We start from the raw sequence: 16,683 nt of genomic DNA on the forward strand, positions 1-16,683 counted from the left end.
TGTTACCGTACCGACAGCATCCAAATAGCCACCTCACACGGTGAGGCTGTAAGGAGGTGCCCTGGCCCAGGCAGCTGGGGTGTCGCTTGGTGAAGTCTGCCTCCGCTAAGGTAGCATTGAACAGTCGCCTAGAAGGGGTTTAAGAGGAGGGGAAGTTAACTGGAGTAGAAAAAGAGTAGTGGTGGAGATTGGGTTTCCCTGCACCTAACCTGCCCTGAAGTGGGGTGGGGGGCTAAGCACCCAGCAGTGCCACCTCTGACCTGAGCCCTGAAGCCCTCACTGCCCCAAGGGAAGGTTGTGGAGGGAAAAAAACATTCACTTCTCCTCAGGAAAAGTGGAAAAGTGGGGCCTTTTGTGGGGAAGGAGTGGAGGACAGCAGCCAGAGCCCAGGTGTGCACAGGGCAAGGGTGGAGCTGAGGACTGGCAACAGGAAGGGTAATGCCAGCAGTGTGTGTGGCCTGTGGAGAAATTGTTCAAGTTTTCTCTTCTGGGCTGACAGTACATGGTCTACTCTTAAAGGTGAGATAAATTGTTCTTCTCTGTCTAAAAATATGTTCAGCTCTGAGCCCATAGTGGGGCAAATATATGAGGGAATTGGTTCCCCTCTTGGTGAGTGAGGCCTGTTGCGCAGGCTCTGGTGTGAATGGTCACGGGATGGTAGTGGTGGGGGTGGACCTGGCCCCCCACCTGCAGCTCTGCAGTCTGTATGTGTGCCATGGGTGTCTTCCCCACACTGCCAGAGGTCACCACGCAGGGCAAAAAGCCTTTCAAAAGTCACCTGTAAAGTGATGCCAGTGAGAAATGCGTGCACGTTACATAACGTCAGCAGAGAAACGAATGTGTACACGTGTTGTGGTTTGTTCAGTCTTCCTGTTGTCATTCCATGGAGAGTAATGCTCAGGGTGGAGGGGTAAACAAGGCAATAAACAATCTTCTGCAGTTATCAAGTGTGAGTTTCTCTGTAGCATTTAATTGCTTTTGCAAGCCATTTTATGCCTCTCTGGCCCCTGTGCCCTGGCTATTGCCATTTTAAATAAGCAATCTGAAGGACAGGAGACAGAGTGTGCATTTTCTACGTGAGTGATTTCAAAGTTTCAGTGCAGTGTGGGATGGGTCCTCTAGGGCTCTTTCTCGTTGCATTTTTCACTGACAATGTTTTAAATAGTTTACAGAATAGGGCCATACAAGTGCTTTGTCCACAAATGAATTGTGTGCTGAAAGCCCAAGGGCAAAGGAAGAGATGAAAAATGCATTAATATAGAAAGACAACTATGTAATGCAGTAGAATAGATATCATTATTAACTATTGTAAATACAAAGCTATTTGCCAGCATGACAGACTTTCCAGAATAGCAATAATGGAAGCAATGGTAGTTTGTTTCAGAAGGAAAACTGTTCAAAGTTCAAAGTTGTCAAAACCATTGAGAATAAAAGGAAGAAAAGAGACGGTGTTAACTAGGGTACAGTGATGCTGTTGCAGCCTTTTCGTAGTACAAAAGTGAAGATAAATGCTGATCTACCAAAGAAAAAAGGATATCAAAAGAATCAATATGGCAAATTGCATTCATTGAGTAAGGAACAGTTCAGCTGGAAAAAAAAAGAGAGAAATCAAATGAAACATGGCATCCGATTGCAAAAGAATGAACATAAATACAGAATGAATTGAAACAAAGCAAAACAGAAAAGTTAGGCTGAAATCCCTTTGGGCCAATTGAGCTCCTCTTGTCTACCTGCCCACGGATTAAATTTGCATGAAATTTACATTCATTTACATAAATGTGCATGAGGTTCGGTTTTATGATACAGCGGCTTCCAGCACATCTCCCTCAGTGTGTGGGGGGGACAAGGACACAAGTGCTAATGAATTCTTCTGTCTGTACACAGCCGTACCCTGCTCTTTGCCTCTGTAGCCCACATGTGGCAGCACATCTCTTTGCTGGTGGGTCCTCTGTATGTCACACGGCCACCCTGCTGTCTCCTGAGACAGTGCCAGGCTTTGCTTCCTGGGCATGGGAGCTAATGAGATGCTACAGCAGGTGAGCTTAAAGAGAGGAAAGGAGCTTAAAAGAGCTTTTTCCTCTCTGAAAATTAGGTAATAACTTTTTACACCTGGTGATTACAGCCGTGTAGAAGTGTCACTTTTTTTTTTTTTTTTTTTTTTTTTTGTATCTCTGGAGCCTAAAGGGATGCCAGAGCTCAAGAAGTGCTTTCAGGCTATGTGTTCCCACTTCCCATCTGTGCCTACCTCTAGGAAGCAGGAAGGTGGTTTTGCAGATATGCTAAATTCTGCAGTCTTTTCCAAAAGTTAGCTGAAGGTGATGTTCTCCCTCTGCCACTCCCCTTCAGTGTGCTGGATACTGTGAACCTTGTTCTTGGGTGCTTTACCTCTCGTTTGCTGCTCAGGGGACTCCAGCTTGCCAAGCTGGGCTGTTTGGCTTGTAGATCGACTGTTCTGGATTTTCAGTTGCTCACCTTGAGGAATCTACGGAGGGGTGTGTGGTTTATTTACATCCTTGGTCAGGACAAACAGCTCTGTAACCTTACAAAGGCAAGAAGTTCTCATGCGTTTGCTGTGGGGTGCTATAGGTATGGCCCCCACAATGAAGCTGTCTTGACTGACTCGTGGAATGGCGAGAGCATATTGGCTTGCACCAAAAAGTTAGCATGTTATTCTGCGGGCTCTGGAGGGAGTACACCATCTCTGTCTTCTTGTTGCCACTTTCCCATGAAGTCACAGGCTTTCCACGTTGCGTCTGTTTTCACTGAAATGCCCACATTGACTAAATTTCTCCGTGTTCGTGGAAGAATAAGCCTTTGGGCTCTTCACGCTGCCTAGCAAGGGGTAAGCTATGTGGCAGGCTGGTGTCCTGGCAGGACATCTGTTTGGGGGCATTTAGGAGGTGTCGGGCAGCAGAGAGCCACTGCTGACACTGCAGCGTGACCTGGAGGACAGCTGGAGCCCGCAGCGTGGGTACACGGGGCTCAAGCACCCCAGCCTCCAGCCACGCCGCCAAGCACCACGTCAGTGTATCTCAGGGGGGAATGTGGTGGTATGCACATGATGCCATGGGGCTGCTCCTGGGCGATCCACTGGGCACACAACAGAAGCAAAGTGGAAAACTAGTCTGCTTTTTGGGGTAGTCCAGAAGATGGTGGCTGTTATTTGCATATTTAAATATTGATACGTGCAGCCACTAATCTCTTTAATGGGAAATCTGAGTCTAATTTGATTGCATCCTGGGGTGGCTCTATATAAATCACTTCCTTTTAGAAACGGTTGTTTAGGATCAAATGAAATATTGTATTGCTGAGTTTCGCAGACTTTTGCTAACTTATATGAACATAATAGTTAGTTGGCATTTAATTATGCATGTGCCTAATCCAAAGCAATACAGGGTTTTTGTATGGATAATTGGTAAGTTGTCATGTAGGTGGTTTCTCTAAATGGCTTCATAGCATTTAGAGAACAAAAGAAATTGCACATAAATAATAGGCTATTAGAAATAAATTGGTACACATTCATGGCATCAGAAATGGACAATTCAGCTCACAATGGAGTTCTTCAGAAAACTACAGCTACGGTATTTGCATAAAATAACATCTGAAATTTACAGTTGACTTTGTTTCCCATTTACAATGCCTTATGTAATTACTACAGCAGTCTTCTTGTGAAGAAATCCATTATAATTTGAATTGTATTCATTCTGATGCTGTGAATAATTGTTGACGTATTCAGTAAAATGAGTTTGTTTTCTTGGCCCCTTAAATGTGAGTGAGTCATCCTAAGGGGACACATGCTCAACATCTAAGGCCGGGGAACTATAGGCCTGTTATCGGGGAACTATAGGCCTGTTAGTTTGACCTCAGTGCCAGGGAAGCTCATGGAGCAGATTATCTTGAATATCGTCACGAGGCACTTGAAGGGCAACCAGGCGATCAGGCCCAGTCAGCATGGGTTTATGAAAGGCAGGTCCTGCTTGACAAACCTGATCTCCTTCTATGACCAAGTGACGCGCCTGGTGGATGAGGGGAAGGCTGTGGATGTGATCTACCTTGACTTCAGTAAGGCTTTTGACACTGTCTCCCACAACATTCTCCTCAAGAAACTGGCTACTCGCGGCTTGGACTGGCGTACGCTTCGTTGGGTTAAAAACTGGCTGGATGGCCGGGCCCAAAGAGTTGTGGTGAATGGAGTCAAATCCAGTTGGAGGCCAGTTACTAGTGGAGTCCCCCAGGGCTCAGTGCTGGGGCCGGTCCTCTTTAATATCTTTATCGATGACCTGGACGAGGGGATCGAGCGCACCCTCAGTAAGTTTGCAGATGACACCAAGTTAGGTGCGTGTGTCGATCTGCTCGAGGGCAGGAAGGCTCTGCAGGAGGATCTGGATAGGCTGGAGCAATGGGCTGAGGCCAACTGTATGAAGTTCAACAAGGCCAAGTGCCGGGTCCTGCACCTGGGGCGCAACAACCCCAAGCAGCGCTACAGGCTGGGAGATGAGTGGTTGGAAAGCTGCCTGGCCGAGAAGGACCTGGGAGTACTGGTTGATAGTCGGCTGAATATGAGCCAGCAGTGTGCTCAGGTGGCCAAGAAGGCCAACAGCATCCTGGCCTGTATAAGAAGCAGCGTGGCCAGCAGGTCTAGGGAGGTGATTGTCCCCCTGTACTCGGCTCTGGTGAGGCCGCACCTCGAGTACTGTGTTCAGTTTTGGGCCCCTCGCTACAAGAAGGACATGGAGGTGCTCGAGCGAGTCCAGAGAAGGGCGACCAAGCTGGTGAGGGGTCTGGAGAACAAGTCTTACGAGGAGCGGCTGAGGGAGCTGGGGTTGTTCAGCCTGGAGAAGAGGAGGCTCAGGGGAGACCTCATCGCTCTCTATAGGTACCTTAAAGGAGGCTGTAGAGAGGTGGGGGTTGGTCTGTTCTCCCACGTGCCCGGTGACAGGACGAGGGGGAATGGGCTAAAGTTGCGCCAGGGAAGGTTTAGGTTGGATATTAGGAAGAACTTCTTTACTGAAAGGGTTGTTAGGCATTGGAATGGACTGCCCAGGGAAGTGGTTGAGTCGCCATCCCTGGAGGTCTTTAAAAGATGTTTAGATGTAGTCCTTAGTGATATGGTTTAGTGGAGGTCTTGTTAGTGTTAGGACAGAGGTTGGACTAGATGATCTTGGAGGTCTCTTCCAACCTAGACGACTCTGTGATTCTGTGATTCTATGATGCATTTATTCAGAGTAATTCTCACTGCATCCTCTCAAGTTTTGGAACTCCCGTATGGTCACATCAAAGTAGTATCCTTGGCCACAGCAGCTCTAATGCCAGGTCATGTGCAGAATAGAGGGGCATGGTCAGCAGCCACTTCACGTCCTCCAGAGCACAGAAAGCAGACCAAACAGAATCATCTCCTTGCTGTGATCTTTGGAGCCATCTTTTTCTGTTTCATCCTATAAAGTTGTTTGCATGAGAACGGCATAAAATTAATCCTCTAATTAGCAGCTAATTTGGGAATGAGGAGAAAGTTTAGACCTGTATTTTCCTTTGGAGATTCTCAGATGGGAAACAGCTGCTGTGGGGGTATCAGCATCCCTCTGTAGGGGATGAGTTGGACCTTTAAGTGCTCTCCCTCGTGCACTGGAGTGTGCTCCCTGTCCCTTCCTATCGAGGGGAGCAGGTAGGGAATTCGTGTTACTCTCCAGTTTTGTGCTGTAGGAAGCAGATCATTGAGGGGCTGGCACTGCTTTATCATCAGGTATTAATTTCGTTCTATCCATCTGATTACAAAGTTCAGTCCTAAATAATATATGAAAAGACCTATCAAATGCCCTTCAGCAAAACATGACATGGTCGTGCCCTGTAAGCATCAGGTTGCTGTTTGTATTGTGACAAGCCATTTCTCTGTACAGAGAGAAAGCAAAAAGCCTGACAGGTTTTCACACTGTTACAGGACAGAGACGCTGAATCAGGGGAAATCCCGAGGGCTGATAAAGTACCTTTAGTTGTTCATAATTTTGTCACTTCTCACCTGAGTGCAATAGTCCTGGGAATGAAACCATTGGCATTTAGGTATTGTCAATGGTTACAGGGTACGAGGGAAGTACTGGACTTCTCATTTGTTCTTTACAGTTGCTTTGCCTAAAATACAGACTCAGGTTCCCAGGGGATTTAGATGGTGCCCTGAAGCCAGACATTTTGTCATCCCCACCCCTGCTCCCCACCCCACAAAACCAAAAATGAAGCAGGGGCTTCACCTTTCTGCTTGTTTAGCTGGAGCAATGATGCCGGTGTCCCTCTCTTTCCTTTTAGGGGCAACCTTGGGGGAGATCTTACTTCTAAGTGTAATTCCTTCTTCAGACAGAGGGGTCAAAGCTGCATCTCCCAAGACAGAATGCAAGTGCCAAGTTGCAGGCTCCTGTGATATAAAGGGACCTCAGTGACCTCTTGTACTTAGCTTAAAACAATTGAAATAAATTGGGTAAGACAGCAGGAACATGACATTGACTGGGCCAATTTACATGCTGCTGGGAGATGGGAGGTGAGGGGCAGGAACTTTAGGAGAGGAGAGGGAAATTACTGTCTCTTGGATTGTGCATAGTACATTAGTCGCTGAACTTTGCATTGTGCTGTGCCTGGTGTGGAGAGCAATCCTATGAGTGTGCCTCGGGCAGGCGGGCAAGCTCAGAGGTCTTCAGGGGGGCTGAGGAATGTCCACGTGCTAATTTTGGCAGGTTTAGACACAGGAGGATGAAAATGTATGGGCATGAAAACCATATGATCTTCTGGCTAAATGGAAATTTATATTCTTAGAGTAAATCTTATCTGGACGAGCTCATCTCTCACTCTCTCCTAGAGAGGCTGGACTTGAGAGCAGTACCCTGTCGCTGTCACCTTGATGTCCCTCAGGACCAGCAACAGGACAGCTGGGAAATAAACGGTAAAGAAGAGAGGCTGGATCAGCTTGGAAAAGAAAGGTTTCTGGCGAATGAACAGTGGGAAAATCTAGCTGAGGGTTGCTAAAAAAAAAATTCTGTACAACCCAATGTTCTGCTTGCACCTTTTTGTCCATCTGTCCTCCTGGAGCTTTCAGCTTTCATAGACGTTTATCTATGCTGTATCCTACCCACATCTGAAACAAAACATTCTGGCACGTGTGTAGCATTACTACTGCTTTGTCCCACGGGCTCTGTCAGCTTGGATACACCTAAAGCAGCACAGAAAATATAGGAAAAGAGGTCATTTGTTTGCTAGCACCTAGAAGGAGAACGTGTGGGTAATCTCTAGTTCGCAGCATAATTTCTAGCGTGTGCTATCTCTGCAAGGTGTTTTGGACAGAGGAGCGAGCTCCAAGACGTGCCAGCATTACGTGGAAATCCTGGCATCCATCATCTCTGGCAACACCAATACCCGAGTTCTCAATTTCTAGACTCTTTTTGTTCCTACTGTTATTTCTGGGGAACGCATTCAATGCTACAAGCCCTCCTTGCCTCTGATTACTAGGGAACACCTGCTGAAGATGCAATCTACAGCTGTTAAGGATTTGTTAGTCACCTTAAACAGGCTGCTTAGGAAGGGATAACTAGGGGAAGCAGCAAGATGGAGGAGGAGAAGAAGAAGGAGATAGCAGGTAAGAGAACAAAATTGGGTGGGTAGTCAGTGTCTGTGAGTTAAAAATATACTTAAAAAAAAAAAAAAGTCAGGAGTATCAGCACTTTATAACTAATTCATTCACACTACAGAAGACTTTCACCCTAGCCAGATGTTGTGCCAAGACTGTATGTATTCAGGGCACATCTATGTACTAGTGTAGTTACTGCTATTTTTACACAGAAGTACATTAAGAAACAATTTGTGCAGGATTATTACTCTTGTAAACTTCTTTTTATCAGTCCTACTAATCCCCAAACAAAAGCTGGAACTGCTGTAGTTACTGTTTATTGACCAGCTGAATAACAGTCTATCTCCAGCATTGAGGTTACTGATTTTTTGGCTTTAGTACTAATGAAATTTGACAATGTTTTAGCTGTAGGGGGATTTTAAGATTTATAATGGTGTTGAAAGATTGGTACTAAGAATTAGCTAATTATATTACACAACTTTCTGTTATGGATTCATTTGAAATTCTGCATGCATAAAAGGAAGCACTCTGAACTCGAGTTTGCCCCCAGTGTTCGTTTTGAATCAAAAGTAACTGATCTTTATTTTCTCCTGATAAATGCTGCTATTGATTTCTCTAGTACCTAAAGTCCCACTTTAAGAAAAAGCACTTAAACACTTGTTTAAATCAATCCCTATTCAGAAAAGCATGTGAGAGCAGGCTTAGTTTAAGGTCCTCTGTGGACCACATGGAGTTTCCTGCATTATAAGAGTGCTTATGTTTTTATGAGAGTGTTTAGTCCATTAGGCATGGTGTCAATTATCCTTCATCCACCACTCTCCTTGGTCTCAGATATTATGATAAAAGTACTCCCTCCAGATGGGTTTGTGGTTCAAAGGTGGGTTAACCCCCAAGGCCTCTGGGAGACTGATGTTTGGACTGCCCTCCTAGAAGATAAGAGTGCCTCTTCCCCTTCTCACCTTCTTTACTCTGGCTCCCTTGTTCTAGACAGAGGGCTGCAGCTGTTCTGGTGATCCTGGTTGGAAGTGGTCACAGTGGTTCCTGGCCCAGTGATGGCATTGCAGAGCAGGATGAAGGCCAAAGGTTTGTTGCCCAGGAATGGCCTCTTGTGTCTCACAACACCATGTAAAAATGCTGTATGTTCTGCACACAAGGCATTACTGATTTGAGGTCACACCATTAGATTTCAAAACCATTTTCTGTCTGTGATTTAACATTACCTGAATTGTAATGCACCAGATTCCTATTTAGAAAAGGAGTTTGGATGCTGAATTTCCGAAGATGTGGCTATATTTATATCTGGGAATTGGTCTGTCCTGTTTTAGAGAGCGTGACCAGCTGAAAAATGTAGATCCAGAGTTTTAACCACACTGTCTCTAATGAAGTGTGTTTGTCATTAGGTTTCAGGTTTGGGCCCCAGGTCCTCAAGAGCAACTGACAGTGCATGGTATTGCTAGACTGATCGCTTCTCTTATCTGATAAACATGGAGACATTTAGTAAAATAACGTCTATCTTTATATAAGCATTTTTCATATGGGGCATTGCAGAACATTAATGGGAGTAACTGGAGGGTGGAGGTAAATCCAAGGTTTACAGACTGATGTGCATCCACAGCAGAAGAGTGTTTGGTACAGGGGGTATCAGCTTTCTTCTAAGACCTTCAGGTGAAACTACAGCGTAACTAAAAAGAGGCAAAGGAGATTGTTAATTCATTCCTCCTCCCGTTACTGGATTATTATAAAACATTGCCCACCAGCCTTTTATGTGAAATGCCAAGATCCACCTTCTGCAAGGTTTTCTGCGCTTACATACGTGCCACAGTGGGAAGCAAAAACTCATGCCCTGCATTCTCATATCTGCATTAGCTGCTCATAGAATAAGTTTGACTTGTACTGAATTTTATCTATTTATTTACTGAAGGCCCTACACAGCACATGGTATATTTCAGGCTGAAATTTGGGACCAAACTCTCATCTGACTGCAGATCTAATCAAGAAACTGTCTTTTTACATCCCTGGAGCTCTAACACTGTGTGAGACTTAATGTTCATGAGGACAGAAGCTTCTATTTCTGTTCTTTATCTTCAAAAGATATCTGTTCTTTTGCTATTTAAGAAACATAGGAATTGCCTCTGCAGGACTACGCCTGGGGTTGGGTTACCCTAAGATTTGGGCAATTTATAGAACCTGCAGGAGAGAGTTTGTTCTGATTAAAAGTTTGTCTAACTCCTAACGATATAATAGCTAAAGATTGGTTTTATGTCACTAAAACAATCCAGATATTGTTATGTTTGTATAGTTCAAATTGTCCTTAGGGCAAGTATAGGTGGGCTTCACTTTGGATTGCTTATGTGAATGCTTCGTAGGTCTGTGAAAGTATTTGCTGTTCCTGTGACTTAAGAGATCAACTATTGCTCAGGGCTCAAATGTGGTTTTGTGTATACAGCCTTTGTGTGTGCTGATAAAGGTCAAGGATTACAAAAAGCTGTTTTTAACACGTGTATAGGATGATATATATTTTTTTCAGACAAGATAAAGATCCCAAGAACAGTTAATTTGCTGCTGCAGTGTAAAAGCCTTGGTGACCTTTTGAAATTGAGTGTAACTGAATTCCAGTCTTCATTGAAACTTCCAAATACCTCAGTGCTTTGTGAGGTGCTCTTGCCTTCTGGCATTACGTGATATATTAAAAAATATAAAGTATTTTGGTTATGTATTTAAAAACATCTGTGACAAAATGTGGAATATAGGAATATATATTTCTATGGATTTTTTTTTTTTTTGTGGTATACTGTGAACTCTCTGAGAGTGGTTATGCCAGGCTGCAAGCTTCCTTTTGGTTGCAGGGTCAGCCCTTGCCTTTTTCCCCTCTGTTTACCTCCACTGTGGGCTCTAATTTGATGGCATGGCTGTACAAGGCTGCCAGTATAAAGGCTGTCAAAATCTGAGTTGTTTCTCTGTATGTGTTGTGCTGAGCAAGATAAAGTGGGTGGTGTGTATCCTGTATCAGTGAATTACAGGATCGAGTTATCACAGTTGTCTGCCGCTCAAAAAATGAGTGACACCTCTATATGTGGTACAGTGAAAAGGTGTAGGAAGCTGAATTGGAATATTTTCCTTCTTAAATCCTCAAAGCTGCTCAAAGATTAGGGATTCATATCGAAGTCCACCACTTCTAGGTAGTCTGTAGGAACCCATTAACATAAAAGACGGGTTTTTGTTTTCAGGGTACCCTACCACGAGGAGCCACAGAACCCTCTTGTGGGCCCTTGTCACGTTGTTGTTGGCCTCATGACTTTGTCAAGCTGTGTCCTTGATTCAAGTAGCTTGTAATGCTTCTTATGTATGCTTTCTTGAACGTTTCTTGTGGACGCGTTCACACTCTGCCAGCGTTCTGTGGCCACCATACAGTGTGTGGCACTGCTGGAGGTCTTAAAATTTGTGCCTGCCCCTCTCACTGATGCTGCTGCCTTGTGGGCACTCCTTGCGGCTCTGCCATCTTCTCCGAATAAGAGCAAATGGACTAGATCTTCAATACTAATATTGTAAGATGCCCACAACAGAAAATGCACTACAAATCTCCTCTCCTTTCTCCCATATCTATTTTTTTTTCATAGCTACATGGTTTTATTTAGAAACTTTAAGTAATGCTGGTATTGGAAATGCTTTTGGTTTAGATCATGAGAGGTATCAGTGGTGCTTGTTCAGCCAGCTGTCCTGCACTAGGACTTTAGCAGGCCACTGGGGTGGAGCGTAGCAGATTCAGGGCCAGTTCCGTAACCTCCCACCATGTTATTTTTGAGACAAAACAATAAAAGGCAGTCTTAGGCCTCTGCAGAGATCCCAGATAATGTCTTTTGCAAATAAAAATGATATGCCTGTATTTGCAGCTATCTTAACTTTCCAAATTTGTGTACTTGTAATCGCAGTAGAATATTCTAGCTGGATTCTTGCTAGAAAGCAGGAGTTTCGCACACACCTATGTCTATCTATATATCCTAAGGAGATATGAAGATAACAGATATTTTATATATACCCCCTTTTAAATTCCCTGTTGTGTGTGGGATCTATGACTTCGTGTCATACAAAAAGTGACGTTATCTGAACTTGTATCCAATGGCTTTTCTTTTCCTTTCCAAGTTACGTCAAGGCCAGTGTCTTACTTTATCTTATAAAAAGTTTAAGAAGTCATCTTTTTGGGTAAATTGGTTCACCCCTCTTGTGAGTAATAAACGAGAAAGATGGACTAGAGGCTATACTTCCACTGCACTGATGTCTGTGGCTAAAATGGAAGTTGATGGATGGCAATGAAAATATCTGCTTTGAGTTGTTTCTATAGCAACCCTTCATCAAATTGAAGTCACTGCTCTTTTCTCAGAAAGAAACCTTAGCATTGTATCATGGCCACAGCCTTGCACTTGATGCTGAGTTCAATAAAAAAAAAAGGTAAATTGATGAAGTAGGATCCACCAACTAAAGTTAGGTGGGTCTCCTTGGGAATATTGCATCAAGAAGTGCTCAGGGCTACTACAGACTTCAGATGTGGAATCTGTCTTTAGTAAGACATTTATTTTGCTATTTGTTTAAATTAGTAGCAAAGTATGAAGTAGACTCTGAAAACTGTCTTTTAACAGTCTTTTTTCTCCTGTGTGTTAAAATCTATCTAAAACACTAGGATCTAAGTCTCATTTTACTCGAGTCTTTATTCTTTTGATTAATATAAGTCACATGTGCTTTGTCCATAGCTACCATGTGATTCTGAGCCACCTTTCTTTATTATTTCTTTGCTTTGATGTTTTGAGATGCCTGCAAGCTGTTATGGCTAATTTGCCCATGGAGAAGGTTTATGAAGAAACTGAGTAGAGGCAGGTCCTAGGGAAAGTTATGCACACTCTCAGCCAACGTTAGAAAAGTTTATTCCCTTTTGGAGGTGTATATTGTGTGTAATTATGCTTCACGTATAACTTTCAGTAGATCTCACAGACGGCAGAGACATTGCATCCCTTTTAAACCTTTGGTATAGTAACCTTAATATGGGCCATTACTCTTCTGAATTCCCCAGCAGATGTTCAGGTTGATGAATGCCTCAAAAGGCTTTTTTTTATTTTTATTTTTAATTATAATTACTGACATGCCAGCATTTGTTCCATGATTGAGAAAATTGATGGATGCTTAACAGATCAATGTGAGCAGGTTTCATCCTTGCAAATTAGCATGGGTAAACCATAATTGTCATTTGCTTTTTTTTCCCCTTGGACAACCAAGCAATCCAACTAATAGCAGAGGATACCCTCTAGGATACAGGTGGTGCTGCCTTTGGAGGGCTTTTTGACTTGCGTGTGGGTAGCCTTTCTTCACAGATACACCTGCTCAGGAGAGCTACCAGGCTTGCCTTCTCTTCCTTGCAAAGAGTAAGTTTAATGTCTATTTATCTCAGGAAGGCCTGCTTTCCCTGCACTAGTGCTAGCTATAGACCTGGGTTAAGTGCAAAGAGTTCCAGTACAGGAGGCAATTGGTCTGGGTTAGGAGATGAGCCAAGAGAAGTGGATTTGAACAATATATATAGTAATTCTGACTTTATGTGACCTTAAGCAAATTGTTTCTTCTTTTGCACTTTAATTTTCTCTGAGCTGCAGGCGGACTGTTTCTTGTTCAGAGGCACTTAGCCCAACAGGTCCAGCTTTATTCAAGCTTTTATCCTCTAGCCAAAGCCTCTACATAGGCTTCTGGAAGCTCATCTAACTCATTGGGTAAGCTAATCTGTGGCTCCTGAGCTGCTTCTGTCAAGCCAGGGCAGCTCTGTCTTGTTAAACACTGTATGCCTGCAGGGTTTCAGGTTTGATCCAAAACCCTATGGGTCTCTTTTCACTAATTCCACTGGGCTTTGGATCAGGAATTTAATGCTTTGTGGGATGTTTTCAGCGCGGGAAGCATGCATTCATTCCTGGCGTTTCAGCGCACTTTCAAGCTTCTGACTGATTGCTATTTACAAGCTTTGCATTCTAATGATTTATAAATTTGTAAAATGCAAGTAGAATTATTTAGGTTTCCTGGGGATGCAATTCTAGACACACCTGGTCTAATTAGAGGTTTAATTTCTCTCCCGAGTTAAAGACTAAATCCTTTTAACTCTCTGGGGAGACAGAGAACAAAAATGGTTGTGAAGTATTGAGCAGAGCCAACAACAGAAAGAAAAAGGTATCGTAGGATGGCCATTAAAATCTGCAAAACACTGCCATGGATACAGAGTAAGATGGCTCAGAGGTTCTATATCAATCTGTCTCCATAGCAGGCTTGTTAGAGGAGGAGAAATAATTTTGAGGCATGCAGTTTTGCAGACTTAGCTGTAGATTAATAACTTCTGCATGTGACTTGTTTTGTTTTCCTGTTGCCAGAGGGTTGTTCCAGTTCCATCTTGCTCTGAGTGATCCAACTGCAACTCTTGACCATAGTTACTGTGTTAGTGGTCCCGTGGGTTTAGGAACCTCCCTTACAGCTCAAGGCTCTTTGTGTGGAGACACAGTAGGGACAAGGCCAGGTGTAGGTCAGATTTTGTGCTTGAGGTTGCACTTGGGATAAATTCAGGTCCTTCAATCCTAAATTATGACCCCAAAACACTTGTATAACTAGTGCTTAAACCCTGGAGGCTCCTAACCTGCACAGGGGCATTCCTGCTTGACTGAAGTTTCCCTAGTGTCAGCACTGTCCCTCTGCGCATGCCAGTAATTATCCTTGCCTTGACAAGTGAAGCAACTTGGCTTTTAAATAATGTCTGAACCCTTTTCAGGCTCAGAAATCAAGTTGTTCTGCCTCTGGCTTGCGGGCTGCTTGATTCTGTTAAGTGCTCATGGAGTGGGCCTGTGGTAGCAGTTACCCTACAAAATGCAATTTTATGTCATTGAGTTCTTTTTACTCAGAGATTAGAGGAGGGTAATATTGCTACCGAATCTGGTATATTAAAGTTCTGTCCTGAGAGTGTTTGATTGTGGTCTAGTGGTAAGATAGGTAGCTGGGAGGAGGCAGGTTTGGTTCTCTTTATCTTCTAGTTGCAGTTTATTCAGTGTTGAAACCAAAATATGGACTTGGTTTGTCTGAAAAATCAGCTTAAAAGAAAGAGGCCACTCAGCCACAAGAACTGAAAAGGTAGTAAATTGTGAGTAAAGTGCAGCTGAAAACCAATTCTACTTTCTGTGTTCAGAAACAGTAAGCCATAAGCAATATAGTCAATCTTTGTATATTTTGGATTAAGCCCTTAGCGAATAGCACTTACTAGTGTTCTGAAGCTTTCTCTTATGGTACCAAAATGCACAAGAAAGTTGAACTCGAATGCTACCGATAAAACAGTATTCAGTGGAGCAGAAAACCAAAAGGAAGGGGTATGAAGTTTGGTTCTAAATTAACTTCTTTCTTCAGATCAGTGAAACAGACAGTACACTCTCACCAGCTCATAGTCTGTGTTTGGTTAAAATTATTCTCAAGAAGTTTTTTATATTTACAGTGGAGGGAGAGAGTAACCTAAGTATCCGCAGCTGTTGCTGTGCTATCTTCAGAGTACTTGACTTTGTGAGTCTTCTCAGGTGATAATTATAGGTTTTTCAGTACTTTTTTGTTGAAAAGGCAGACAGATGAGCATTTTCCTTCTGCAGATTTTTATTTTTATTTTACTTTTGCTCTGTATTTATTTCTGAAGAACACTTACGCTCTCGCTAAAGTGCTCAAATTATGGGGAGGAAGGATAGCAAATTAGAAGCTTGCATGGAAGGAGCTGTATGCACACATAACTGACCCTCTAAATGGATTTTCTGCCGAGTGCTTACGAAAAGCTCATTAGTTATTCTTGACATATTGGTGTGATGAGCTTCCTCAAAAGGATGAAAAATTAGACCTCATCGCCTGGGGAAGACATGGGAGAGTGCTAAATGCTGACAGTAATTGCCTTGTCAAATAGTCAAGAATAATAAGACATCAGGTAAACAACTTTTCATTGTTTCATCTATATTATTGTAATATTACTCTCACTTGCTGCCTTTGTTTTTGAGGCTTTTCATTTTGATGGCTCACGCTTGATGCTACCGGTTCTGTTGGTGATTTGGCCTTTTTAGTTCTGACTTCCCATATATTTTAAGCCATGTCTAATGGTCAAGAGTAAAACCTTACTACCTAACTTTCTCTCACTTGAATTTTTGAATTACATTACATCTTCAGCAGTGCTTTGTGGTGGCTTCCACTCAATCTGGTCTTCCATCAGTTCTATTCAACATTTTAGTTAAGGCAGTATATTACTTTGGTGGACTTGCAGAGCACCAGTGCATTGGCCATATTCTGCTGCCATTAAAGCCAATTATGAAATTCCAGAAATTTGTTTGACTCTTGGTGAGATCTTCCAAAACCTTGGTACACCTAAAGCACAAAATAGAACCTGGCATCTTTAGGCAGCGTTTAGTGGTATGTAGCAAGTGGAAAAGAATCACCAGGGTAACAACCCCTATGAAGAATTTTCTGCAGGGATTAATATTTTCTAGCCATCATGCATCTCTGAAACTGACTTCTACTTCTGATGGTAAGTCGGTTTTGAGAGAAGTGTAATTTTTTTTTTTCTTTACTCCTTTAAAGAAACTGCTGTATGCCAGCAATCTAGGGTTTGGCAGAGGGGCAGTACGTAGGTCAGTGACTCCTTTTATTTTCTCCCTGTGAAGCTACTTGTGCTTGCTGTCTGCCCAGGCACGGCAGAGGTTTAGATTAGCAGTAAATTTTTGGAGAGGCCCATCTGGGGTCTCCCAAACTCCCACCGTCTGAGTCAGACGCAGTCAGACTTGCAGGGTAAATATTGTCATTATATGCCTCAAGATATCCTGCGACTTGGATACACAGCCAGTACGGCACGAATATTGCCACTCAGGCTTCCCAGTGCTGGCACTGCTGGATATTTCCAAGCTCTCTGCTATGAGTGGATTCTGGTGTGCTTTTATACTTAAAAGCTTTTCCCTGGCTATTTTTTCTCCACTTGTTTTTTTTTTTTTTTTTTCTGGGGGGGTGGGGGCTGGGGTGGGTATTGATGCTCACTGTCGTCTCTGCCCACG

The 16,683-nt window shown here is 43.3% G+C and overlaps 1 long non-coding RNA gene across 1 annotated transcript in view; it reads left to right on the forward strand.

Annotated features, from left to right (window-relative positions):
• The first annotated feature begins 7,567 nt into the window (after positions 1–7,567).
• Positions 7,568–16,683, forward strand: part of LOC121068158 — a 32,636-nt gene continuing 23,520 nt past the window's right edge. Inside the window, exon 1 of the long non-coding RNA XR_005818666.1 lies at positions 7,568–7,612. This is a non-coding gene — a long non-coding RNA (uncharacterized LOC121068158). The remainder of the gene's footprint in view (positions 7,613–16,683) is intronic.

This window comes from Cygnus olor, chromosome 3, assembly GCF_009769625.2.
Source record: "Cygnus olor isolate bCygOlo1 chromosome 3, bCygOlo1.pri.v2, whole genome shotgun sequence".
NCBI lineage: Eukaryota > Metazoa > Chordata > Aves > Anseriformes > Anatidae > Cygnus > Cygnus olor.